Source organism: Arabidopsis thaliana, chromosome 5, assembly GCF_000001735.4.
Source record: "Arabidopsis thaliana chromosome 5, partial sequence".
In the NCBI taxonomy this organism is placed as follows: domain Eukaryota; kingdom Viridiplantae; phylum Streptophyta; class Magnoliopsida; order Brassicales; family Brassicaceae; genus Arabidopsis; species Arabidopsis thaliana.
The window spans coordinates 10,115,144-10,128,477 of record NC_003076.8 but is presented as its reverse complement, the minus strand read 5'-3'; the positions used below and the strand labels follow the sequence as shown (position 1 = coordinate 10,128,477).

The 13,334-nt window shown below is 30.6% G+C and overlaps 2 long non-coding RNA genes and 3 pseudogenes across 5 annotated transcripts; 4 read left to right on the top strand and 1 right to left on the bottom strand.

Annotated features, from left to right (window-relative positions):
- Nucleotides 1-973: 973 nt before the first annotated feature.
- Nucleotides 974-1,444, top strand: AT5G04685. Its single transcript, NR_142777.1, has 2 exons — nucleotides 974-1,319; nucleotides 1,355-1,444. It is a non-coding gene; the product is annotated as an other RNA (long non-coding RNA).
- Nucleotides 974-1,481, bottom strand: AT5G04675. Its single transcript, NR_142776.1, has 2 exons — nucleotides 1,210-1,481; nucleotides 974-1,152 (listed from the first exon to the last, which is right to left on the bottom strand). It is a non-coding gene; the product is annotated as an other RNA (long non-coding RNA).
- A 2,427-nt stretch (nucleotides 1,482-3,908) lies between these two features.
- AT5G28143 lies at nucleotides 3,909-4,802 on the top strand (annotated as a pseudogene). The gene has a single exon.
- A 4,747-nt stretch (nucleotides 4,803-9,549) lies between these two features.
- Nucleotides 9,550-11,028, top strand: AT5G28141 (annotated as a pseudogene; the record flags this gene model as incomplete). The annotated part of the gene is made up of 1 exon: nucleotides 9,550-11,028.
- Nucleotides 11,029-11,865: 837 nt separating this feature from the next.
- AT5G28140 lies at nucleotides 11,866-13,229 on the top strand (annotated as a pseudogene; the record flags this gene model as incomplete). The annotated part of the gene is made up of 5 exons: nucleotides 11,866-11,943; nucleotides 11,997-12,110; nucleotides 12,205-12,341; nucleotides 12,798-12,968; nucleotides 13,091-13,229.
- Between the last annotated feature and the right edge of the window lie 105 nt (nucleotides 13,230-13,334).

Genomic DNA, 13,334 nt, shown 5'->3' with positions numbered 1-13,334 from the left:
ATGTTGTTTGGTTGGATCCGGAATATGTATTTTCATCGCCATGCATTTTTCTCTATTGATAGATCAAAATCTATTAAATTTGAAAAATGAAAGTAGAATACATAATTCTATTGGTCATTATTTTTGATTTGACCAATAGAATAATAAGAGGATACTATTTGGGAAAATAATTTGGTTTTATACGTATGGAAGGAAATGGTATTCACGTGTACTTGTCCACGAGTAGTTGTCAATGCATTACAACCCAATGTTGGGCCCATCTATTTTGGATTTTCTGGGCCTTTTTACATTTTTTTCTTGAATACCATAGTTTTTTGTTTATAATTTCATTTCATATATAAAGGTCACATGAAACAAATCAAATCAAATAAAATAAAAACCGATTTCGAAAAATGAATACCGTAGTTTTCTTTATTCCTTTTATACATCATATAGACTATAGAGAGGTTTGCCCAAAAAAAGAAAAAAAGAATAATAAAGATTATAGAGAGGTAGGTGACTGGAATTGAAAAACACGTACAAAAGTAACTAAAGGCAAATCCGCAAATGCATACTTTTTTGTTTCAAAAGAATCCTTTATATATATATATATATATATATATATATATATATATATATATATATCAACAGCATCGTCCATCATTGAAGAACCCGAGTTGAAGACACAACATACAACAAGTAAATTTACAAACCAAACAAACTAAAGAAGTACAACATTGTTTATTACTAAAGAGAAAGGAGTAAAATAGTAGCTTGTTAATAGCAGACTCATAATAAATCACAATAAGATCAAACATGAAACTTAAAAGTTTACACTGATCTTATGGCTTCCATTATATGCTTGCATTATGAGTATTTTTTCTCACTATCTTAACACTGAACCTTGATTAGCAGAAGAAAGAGTTGAAACACCTAACTAAAACCAAAAAGATAAAGAACGACTTATTCTGTAACACTCCAAACCCAACATCAATAGCCCACCCTATTCGTTTTGTCAAAAAGCAAAGCCCATGGAACCCATGGAGCCCATTTAAACCCAAGTGAAGCAACTCCCTAATGTTAAAGGGTTTTGTTACGTGTGTTGTTGGTTGCACATATATATAGGTGAATCTATCTCCCTTTTCTCTGAGCCACTAACGGAAACCAAATAAGAATCTTGAGAAAGCAAATCCAAAGCATCAACACATGAGTTCTATAGTGGGGTCGTTACCATATCCGAGAGAGAAGAGAGTTCACAAGTGAAGGAAACCAAAGCGATTCATGCAACCGTTCCTAAACCGAGCGTCACCGCGTCGTCTTAATCTTAACCCTAATTAAAGGTCAGCCACTACCGTTGTTGTTGAGTATGTTAGTCATTGTGGAACGCTTGAAGAGGAGAAGAGAAAGGGAAGAGATGAAGGATAACCGTGAGGAAGATGAGAGGAAGCGGAGACGAAGGACGATACGTGGCAGAGGAAAAGAGATCATCACCACTGCAAAGGAAAGGCATTAAGAGATGGAGATTTCGTTGTGACAGTAAGGAGAAGTGAGATGAAGCAGATCCTAGTAAATCAGAGAAGGGGGCTAGGTAAAACTAGAAGCATATAAGGAAGAAGATGAAGAGAGAATGGTAGCTTCAAGTTGAGGTTATACAAGGATGTTTCCCGTCAAACCAGAGAGAATCAGTTTCTAAATAAGACATATCTGCAAAGATCACGTTGTATGAAGCCATAGCAACTGACAGAGTTTCAATCGGGTTTATATTCGAGAAGTTATGAGTGTTTCTTTCTGGGCAAGTAACTGCAGAAGTTGTCCAAATCTGTGTTAAGTATAAATCAAGAACAGTGTGTGACTACTGGTTTTATGATGCGTTTTCCCGATGGACCAGAAGGAATTAGATCACGATTAAGATGTCTATGGAAAGATCTTGATTCAAGGAACTCATAGTAGCTGACAGCTTGTCCATCAGATTTAAGCTCCATCCGGAATTGATCTTGGAAGTTTGTCCAGAATCATCTCAAGTTGCAGAAACCTAAATATCAGTTCTGATGCATCATCTTCAGAAGAACGTGGGATATTGTGAAATCTGATCGGGATGAAACTTCGTGGGATTATTCATGATACTACTGGCTACATATTCAACGGTGGGATAGCATTTGTAATGGTTAGTTCCTGACTTATGCGTATGTTTTCGAGACAGATTTATATAGAGAAAATCCTAACGATTTTTATTGTTTGATTGGGAAAATGAACTCGGCTTGAGCTGAAGCTTTGTAGGAGCTTTCATGACTCATGGATTCAGGTCCTGGTTTATGGAGAACCAAGTTAGAGCTTATGATTATATGGTTACAATAAAGATTGTCTAAGGGGAAAGAGAAGGAGAAGTGTGTTGTCATCTTCAACTAGGCTAAGGTGAAGGTGGTATTTGCGAAACATGGTATCATTTTCTTTTGTTATGCTTCTTGACGCATGATATGTAGGCTTAGATCTGATTGCATAGGATAAGATTATGTGATGATATGATTTGATGATTGTTGAGTATGATGTTTGATAATGTAAAGTTATGTATGATATTATAAGTATATGTATGTTAAGTATGATAATGAGTATCTATGTATGTATGATGTATGTAAGACTGGGGAGAATCGAGCTATTGGCCGTGGTCTCCCTAGTGATGTGGACAGTGATGGACTGACCGGTTAACAGCTGGTCAAAAACATGTTATGAGGTTCTGAGCCACGAGGGCCAGCCTCCACTTATGAGGTTCTAGTCATCACTTATGAGGATGACTGGACCTAATGATGTGTATGTTTATATTAATATATATATATATATAAGATGATTGTTATGAATGTGTTACTAGAAGTTAAAGCATGTTAAGTTGATTGCGTGTGTCTAAGTTTATATGTTATGATGATGGTTGTATAGCTTTGGAAAGTGTTTTATGTTTCAGTGGGCAGAGTTGATTCTCCTCACTGAGTATTCTTTACTCACCCCTTTTTTTCCCTTTTTCCTCAGGTTAGTAAGCGTGAGGAGTTGTGTGCAATATTTCGTTTGTGTGTGAAGTTTAAAAAAAACGTTTTGGCAAGATCAGATGAATAACATGCCGTCTTGGCCTATATGGCGGGGCGAGTGTTACATATTCCACCATGAACTAAGTTACTTTATCGCTTTCATACACGAAACTTTCTTATGTGCTTTTAACTACATGAACTTTGATTTAATTTGAATTTACAATACAAACTATGTAAATCCGGTGGAAAGCCCCAAATAATTAGACGGTGCTACTGTTCCGTTAACAAATGCTGACTAGGATGATGTGTTTGTAGTTTTTTAATTTTAAGTTTGGGAAACAGATTCTAATAATAATCATTCACAAAAAAATTCAAATTTTTCAAATTTTCTAATAATTATCTACCAATGATCTTTTTCCTTATCCAACTCCAAATAATTATCAATTTCAAAATCCATCTTTAGACCAATTTCATAAAGTTATGTGTGTTTAGTATTAATTGTGTTGTGTGCTTCTATCGTATTGTATTTGAAGTATTTGTAATATTATTTGTTTTAATAATAATTTTTTTATTTTCTTATTTCAAATATTTGTTTTAAAAATATTATGGCTAGGAGGGGAGTTCGAGTAATCAAGTTTAGAAGGGCTGAGAACCAATACCAAAGAGGCGTTGTTTGCGTTATCACATTCTATGCCATTCATGAATGGTTGTCATTTGGGATAGAAGAACATTGCCATTAAAATGAATGGTTCAAAAAATTGTATCGAAAATAGTTAAATATATTAATAATTTTTTTATTTTATTTGGTTTTCTAAGTTTATTCATCCAAAAGTTTATATTGGCCGGTTCAATCCGCGGATGTTGTATGGTAGCTTCATTAATGAGATAATATTCGATGTCCAAGCGATTCTCGAGAGATCAATTCCCTACTTTATTGATGGGCCTAGACTTAAAAAATATTGTTTTTGCATTCTCAAGATAGAAGAGGAAGCCAATGTTAATTTTTGATAATTACACAACTTGCTTCTTATGTATTAGAGCACAGAGCGTATCATTATGGTGGACAAAATCTTTACAGAACCATTATCCGTATGGCCTAAACTTTTGTTGTCAGCAACAATGTGAACATGTGCCAGATAGTTGGTCAATTTGGTTAGAGAACTTGAGTACATATTAGCAAGTAGTTTTCATTTATTAATGCTTGCAATTTATTAATGCTTGTAGAAACAGTTCTTATCAATGCTCTATACAATGTTCTTAATTAGTTATGCTCTATTTACTGTGATACTAGAGTAAAAATAACCTGGATGCAATTTATATTCACACAATGTTCTCTTCAATAAAAAGATTACTTATTCACAAGAATGATAAAGATGGAAGATCATGTCACATTTGTGACAGAGTAAATTGCCATTTAAAAAGAATGATTCAAGAATAGTATGGAGAATAGTTAAATACATTTGGTTTTTCAAAATTATTTATTTATATAGGTAAAAGTTTATATTGGTTGACTCAATCCGCGAATGTCGTATAGTTGGTTCATTAACAAAGAGTTAATATTTGCCGCCTAAGTGATTTTTGAGAGATCAATTCCCTCCCTCATTGATGGGTTCGCAAAGAAAGATTTTGTTTTTCATTGTTCAAGAGAGAAAATGAAGCCAATTTTTTTCATTTTTCATTGTTCAAGGTTACACAGCTTGCTTATTATGTATCAGAGCACACGGCTCATCATCAATGAGAGCGGAGTCTTTCTAAAACCACAATCAATACGGCCCAAACATTTGTTCCCAACAACAATGTGTTTATGTTATTATGTTATTTGATGTATTTATGTTATTTGAATTTGTAAGTGTGCATGCTTATTAATGATGGTGACATATTGTAAACTTAATGCAATGCAATATATGTTTAACGTGTTTGAAAAAACAAAATCTGGTAATTTCAGTTTTGGAGGTATATATTCTTAAATCATATGCATGATCGAATAGTAACTATAATATTATGTAGTAATCTGTAATATAGTTTCAAAATATGTATGTAGTTTGTTTTGAAAATAATAATTTTATAGTAATTTAAAATAAATACAAATTTTATTTGTTTAATGTAGTATATTATATATATAATGGTATAATATTGTTGCCTATTTTGGTTTGAATGAACCATTTCGCACCTAAAGACCCAATATAATTCTCATAGTTGCATCTTAATAGACTAAAACTAATCAGATACTTGACTGAAATTGATATAGAAATATATATATATATATATATATATATATATTAAAGAATCAAATAAATATAAAAAAGATAAATCGTCCTTCTTATATTTTACGTACATAATAGTCTTTTTATTTTTACAAATAATGATGTTAGATTTACAGTTTTTTGGGTTAAGTAGTTAAATTATATGATTTAAATTATTAGTGAATTTTCGATTTAACTTGTGGTATATGTGTATTTTAGTATTGTAAATTTGGAGTTATACATAATGATTAAAATATTTAATATTTTGAAAGTTTCAAAATTTATTATTTTCTGTACGAATAAATGGTTCAACAAATAAATTAAGCCGGGTACAAATTTTTTATTTTGAGTGCATGTTAAATTCATGTTCATTCAGATTTTTATTCATTATTCTCTTATTTATATTATGACTCTGAATCTTGTCTAAATTTTTTAATACAGCTTGTCAAATTATGAAAATTTAATTTAATTTAAGGAAATTTGCAAAACTACTTTTTTTTTTACTATCCTTTTACAACAATACCCTTTTATGGTGTCTATTTTTAAAAATACCCCTTCTCTTAAACAGAATGACCAAATTACCCTCATCTAATAAGAAAATGTAATTGGAAACTGAAATTTTCCTGTCAAATTTTTGACGCAAAACTTTATTTTTCCTGCCAAAAAAAAATTCCATCAAAAAAAACAAATTCCTCCAAAAATGAAAATAGCAATGGGAAAGAGTAAAATTGAAAAAGAGTAGTGTAAAAATGGCATTCTCAGCAATTATTTTTTAATGAGAAGATTTGAAGATTTTTATTTGTTAATACTACTGCAAAGATTTTGATTGGATTTGTTATTTCTGTAAATGCTAAATTTAAATCTCCATGAGATATCAAGAAAACAAAAACCGAAAACCAATTAATGCTTTTATACACATTACTTATTTTTTTCAATGTTTCTCATATAAAGTCAAGAAAATTATATATCATTATGTTAGTTATCATATATATAAGTGTTTAATTAAATCATATCAAAATCTAATCCATGACCCATTAAGAAGACGGATTCTTTATTCATTCAAATTAATTAAGATATTTGTACATTAATTTTGGATTACATAAATGCATTATTTTTAAATGATGACTTAGGAAAAAAAACTCTATCCTATTTTTAAATGAACTGAATCACGAATGCGGACCCTAGTGCCCCAATTAAGATTATAAATCAATTTTTTTTTTTTGTAATATCATTATTTCACCTATGAGGTTAAGCTTTTATTCTCTAATTCTTTGGCATCTCAATGATTGTTTTTCAAAATAAAGATTGCATTTTCATTGTCATTATAGTCAATCCAGTTTTTGTTAAACATGATTGCATATTTAGAATTGTTAACGAGGGATATCTACTGAACATGTCTTATGGTAACTGTCAATAGTCAATACTAACTTAAAATACTGTCCTCAAGTCAATATTCTTTTATCAAGTTAAATTGTAATACAATTAACTTAAATGTTAATAGTAGAACAACATTTGAGTTATTTATTAACAATAAAAAATGAAAAAATCAAATTTTGTAATTGATTTCACCATTCCATTTGAAGTTATATATTATTTTTTGACACCAAGAAAATATTCTAGAACATCACCATATATGACATAAGATCATGCCTCCAAAGTCTCACCACCTTCTGACCTTCACATATGACCTTCACATGTAATCAAATATGTAAGCATGACCAAAATGATCTAACTGTAACCGACCGTTTTAAACCGTAACCGTATAAAACGGTTAATAACTGTAACTGTTAACCGTAAAAATATATTATTTAAGGTTAAAAATATATACTAAATGTAACCGTTAATTAACCGTAACCGTATCAAAACCGTTGGTTAACTGTACGGTTAACCGTAACCTTAAAAATATGAAAGCTGACCAAGTTGCATTATTATTAAAAAGCTGGTCATTAGTTTTGCATTATTAACAATGATAAATGATTTTAAGAAATCTTCAATTCTCATAACCCAAAGAAGTAGTAAAGTATTTTCAAAACCGATAATTTGATTGACAAGAGAAAAAATGTGATTAGGAAGAGAAAACGAGAGAGCTAAGTTTGATGTTATCAAATAAAAATAAAATAAAATAAAATTTATGTGGCAAAACGCACGAGCACTTGAATGTAGCCTGATTGAAATAAAATAAAGTTTCAATCTTTAAAATTTATGTGGCAATCCGTTAGTTCATTTCAATCTTTAAAATTTATGACCAAGTCAAATCATACGTGGCAAAACTGTAGAATTAGATCGTTAAAGACTTGAGCTTGACCAAGTTGTGGAATATAGCCGTTTACGACCAAGTCATCAATGTTTGTTTAACTTAAAAAAATTCAAAGACTTTTTCCATAAATATAGTAACCAGTTTTTCTATAAATATTGTTTTCATTGTTCCATATGCTAAAAATTTCTAAAATAAAAATTATTCTTCTTGCTTCATCCAACGTTAAAGAGATTTCTTTTTCATCATATTTTTGAGTTTTATTAATTTTGTTTAAAAATGTTTTCCGATTCATTTCGATCTAACATCGGTACACCCATAGAAGATGTTCATAACTCAACACCAGCCATCAGTACTCAAGAAAGGGCAACCGAAGAACAAGCTCAGGAAAGTAACGTCTGAATGCTTCCGATATTTTCAAGGTACACTTTCGAAAAGAAAAAATTGATTGAAAAATAAAAGCATGTTGTAATTACTGCAATAAAAGTTTCATTTGGAAATCAGGTTCAAAATATGGATCATATAAATATCATTTGGTTAACAATCATCGTGAAAAATATGATGGAGAAACTCAAAATGCTGTTTCTGCTAATCTTTCAAATTTTTATTATTCGGATAAAAAAAATCGAGAAGAATTAGCAAAATGTGTTGCTGTTGACCACCTTTCATTTAGCTTTGGTGAGAAACTCGGTTTTAATAATTATTGCTAAAAGAATTAAATGCTCAAGCTAAGAGAGTTCTTCGAACTACTCTTACTCGTACATCACTTTATCGAAAAACAAAAAAAAGATTTGGGGAAACTAAATCTAAAGGATATCTACAAAATAAATTGTCCATCTATTCCTCTTCTTTTTAGATTAGTCAAATACGTTTTCTTAAGATTTTCTAACCCAATTTACCCTTAATTTTTCAAAATTAAATTAACAAAGAAATTAAAAATATACTCCCTCTGTTCCTTTTTGTTTGATTTTTTAGAAAAAACACAAATATTAAGAAAACATATTAAATGTTGCTTTTAAATGTATTGTTCTTTGTGATTTACAATTTTCAATAACTCTAAACCAATTATATTCAATAATTTGTATTGAAGTTTACAATTTCTCAATTATAACTAATAACTATTGCATTGAAAACCTAAAAAATCAATTTTTCTGAAACAATTTTTTTTTCTAAAAAATCAAACAAAAGGAACAGAGGGAGTATGTCCTAATATATTTACAAAATTCTGATATATTTTCCTATTTTGAAACCCTTTGTTTGAAATAGAGGTTTTCAATAAATCTCCACTCCTTTTTCATCAACAATAAATCTTCACTCCTTGTTATCATACAATCTCCACATACCACTCCTCACATAGATATGCATAATGAAAAACAGAACACGAGATGGGAAAGAAAGAACGTGAAGAAGAAGAGATCAATAATAGGGCACCAATCGTTTGTTTACAATTTATTTTTGGGCGTTTATTTTTGTATTCTAAAAAATTAGAATTTATTTTCTAAATCCAGTAAAAATCGTAATCTTAACAGAAAATATACTATTAAAATATAATATTTAATAAATATTTACTTTCCTTTTTCAAAGATTCACTTTCTATATCTAGGAATTTTAAATAGTTTAGAAACCAAAATTCTAAATTTGGTTAGAATATAAATTTTAAAAGTGAATATTTCTTAGAAAATGTTTTCTACTATTTTTAGAAACTATAGAAATTTTTATAATACAATTTCACACATAGTTTAGAACATGAAGGAAATTTTAGAATACATGTTCTACAATTTTTAGATATTGAATATCCTATTTTCTAAAAATTTTAGAAAGAAAAATAGTCTAAATATCGTAGAATATGTACAAAATATTAGAATAGAAATTCTAAACTAAGTAGATCATTAGAAATCGTTTTCTAAGAAATTTAGACAAAACTTTATCTATAAAAAAATCAACTTTTTCAACTAAATAACAATATTTTTCTAAGGTGCATATGGATAAAAAAATTTGTACAACTCTTTTAGATTTAGTTTTCCCAAAAGATTTAGAATGTTTGTTTTCTGGTTTACCTAATAATGTTTCAATATGCTCTGATATTTGGAGTGATCAGTGGCAAATTCATCATTATATGGGAATTACTTCTCATTGGCTTGATAGTGATTGGATTATTCAAAAGAGAATTATTGCTTTTCGAGTTTTTGATGAAAGACATACATCTGATAATATTTTTAAATTAATAAAAATAATGTTAGAAGAATATAATTTAACAAACAAAATATTTTCTATTTCGTTTGATAATGCATCCGCTAATACTGCTTCCATTGATGAATTAATAAATAATTGTAGTCCTATTTTAGGAGGAAAATATTTTCATGTTCGATGCATTTGTCACGTCTTAAATTTATGTTTTCAAGATGGTTTATTGGTTTCTCAAAATTATCTTATTTCACCAATTAAAACTGCTTTGAATTATTCACGGGGTCATCCACAATTAATGAAAAAATGGTTTCGGTTTTGTAAATGCATAATGTATCCTCCAAAAGGTTTTCTTGAGATGTTCCTACTCGTTGGAATTCAACATATGATATGCTTGTTGATTCTATTGGTTATAAAGATTTATTGTGTAGTTTTATTTAATAAAATTACAGTTCTTTAACTTTATGGCTCACTCATTGGGATGCTTGTAATGCACTTTTAAAGTTATTAAAATGTTTTAGTGATGCAACGTTTTTATTATCCAGTGTTTATTATCATACTAGTCATTTACTTTTATATGAATGTGTTCATATTGCTGATGTGATGAATGAACATGAAAATAATATTGTTTTGTCATCATGCATAACTAGTATGAGAGATAAATGGTTAAAATACTATAGATAAATCCCACCTCTTAATTTGCTTGCATCTGTTTTTGATCTTCGAACTAAATTTGATAGTTTATATGATTACTTCGTCGCATATTATAATCTATTACATTTGTCTGATAGTATTAATGTTCCAAACATTATTTTTAACTCAAGAAAAGACATAGAAAATTTGTATGATGAATATTATAGATTATATGAGCATTTGGTACCACAAGGAACTGAATCATCTCTACAAAATGATATGTCATAAACTTCTACGTTAAGTCTTGCAGAAAGAATGCGGCGACGTAAAACGCAATGACCATCACAAGATAATAATGCAAAACTTGAAAAATATTTATCTACTAATTTTGAGTTTAGTGATGCAGATGCAGGTAATAACTTTCAAAACATTCATTGGTGGAAGAGTCACCAATCTTAATATCCAATTTAACCATGATCGCAAAAGACGTTTTTTCTTCACCCGTTTCTACAGTTTCCGTCGAGCGAGCTTTTAGCATGGGAGGTCAAATACTAGATAAAACTCGATCAAGAATGAGTCCAGATTCTCTTGAAGCTCAAGCATATCTGACGATTGGACCAGAGCCGGATATAGACAAAAAGAATTCTTTCAAGAGAATGAAGAAGAATTAGAAGATATTGATAGTGATGTATCATCAACGAGATCAGAAGATAGTGATTAAAGTTTATTTTTTATTACTTATTTTAGTTAGCTTAATAAATACTGTTATAATTAATAAATATGAATTTTTTGGTTACTTCATTTTTCTAATTACATAATTATTTCACTCAAATAGTACCTTAATCATTTCGTAGTTATTTATTTGCTGTAAAATAATAATTTATATAATTATTCTTTAAAAAAAAATTATTTAAGAAAATATAATATTTTGCTTCATAGATTAATTGTATTATAATTATCAAACAACCGTAACTGTATTTAACCGTAACCGTTCTAACCGTATATTCAGCGGTTAAAGTTAAGGTTAAAGAAAATTTGTAACCATAACCGGTGGTTAATAAACCGTAACCGTAATAACTGTAACCGTGGCCATGACTACAAATATGCATGGAAATTAAATTATAAATAATAAAAATGGAAGCTAATAACTGACCAAGTATTAGTAGATTCTAGAGCATAGATCTCTATCTCCATTGCATTTTATATATTATATTAACTAATATATTTTTTTCTAAAACCTGAATAATGAATATTTCTATTAAAAATTAAAAATTTAAACAGTTGGTTATAGCAAATCACGATTGTGTTTTCTCTTAACTATCCTTTAAAAAATGAAAAAAATTGAACTTCAAATGATCTCGACTGAGTTTGTTTTCTTTTAAGCCTCCTTTGTTAGAGCATATGCTCGATGGTTTTGATTGCGAGAGATGAAATTGAAAGAACATACAGAAAAGAAATTAATAGAGATAGGATATCATGGAGAATCGAGTGAAGCTCCTTGACGTAAAGCTTCTGGTTAATTGCTTTGACAAAGGTAGGAGAGTCAGAAGCGAAAGAGATGGACTTGATTTCTGATGTGATGGCAATTTCCACGGCTGTAAGAGTTGCAATTGCTTCGACAATCAGGGGTGAGCCTGTATCTTTTACAGAGGCGGATCCATCAAAAATTAGTTGTTCATTTTAACCTAGACAGAAACATCCAAATTGCACAGACTTGTCAGCTTTCCAAGAAGCATATGTGAATCATTTGCATTCAACGAGAATTTGGATATGGTGGGAGGAAGGTTGATGGGTTGTTTTAAGGTGGGAACTGGAGATTTGGGCCGATTGCCACTATTTTCCCCAAACAATAGCTATATGAAATGCTTCCTCTTCTTTAACTTTTCTTTTGTTGAAGATGAGCTGGTTGTGTGAGGTCCAGATTGTCCAAAATAGCCTTGAGAAGAGAGGACCATCGCCAATTCCAATGGATGGGAGACAAATAAACTTGTTGGCTGAGGAGATCCCTTCCAGCACTGAAAGGATTCCAGCAAGGTTAAGACCATTTTTAAAAGGGGCAAGAGACCATACCTTCTGAGCAAACGGGCAGTGGACAAGGAAATGTAGGATTGATTCATCTTCCTTAGTGGACAAAGAAGATAGAGTTGTCAACTAATGTCAGTTAATTAAGTACAAGGATCTTATGCACTATACTTCCTCTCTTTCATTATATTTGTAGTTTATTTTTTTTTTCTTTTTTGTAAAATAAGTATTGTTTTCATTTATCTATGCAAAAAGTAAATGTATTTAATAATTTTTGGACAATTATACTTTACAGCATACTTTCTTATTAGTTAAAATAGGTGTAATGTTAATGATGTTTTTATAGAAAAGAGATAAATTAAATGAGATTTTTGTGTTTCCTTTGTAATCTGTGTGAAGAAACCTTAAAATACAATTATAATGAAATTGAAGGAGTATCTATTGTTGGGGTCGGATTTGGTCTCGTAGGAACCGAGCCAACCAAGCAATTTCCGAGAACGCCTCGGAAACCAATCTTTCAGATACTTCGGCTCGGGTATCATTTCAGGACGCACACTCCAGGCCGATGACAAATATCTCGGAAATCGCATCGGAGAAACATCCCGAGCCAGCCTTGAAAACACCTCGGGGTCGCTGCAAGTAACCTTTCGACCCGACCTTAGGAACGCCTCGGGTGCTCTCAGGAAACTACCCCGAGGCGAACCTCAGAAGCACTTTGGGTAAACGATTTAGCTCGCGCGAAACGAGCCGTCTAGCTACAGGCCGACAAGAGGCACCCGACTCGGAAGAAACTTCGTACCAAGGCCAAAGCACCTTAAACCCGAGGAAAAGACTCAGACCCGATGCAAGATCAAGATACCATTTCCGAAAACCCCGGAAATGATATTGGGAAATCTTTAAGGATATTATCGATAGGGAGAAGATCCCGCGAAAATCTACAGAAGATAAAGATAAATCACCACCGCCTCTAAGATAACAATGAATCTCCCAAGAATATCACGAGGG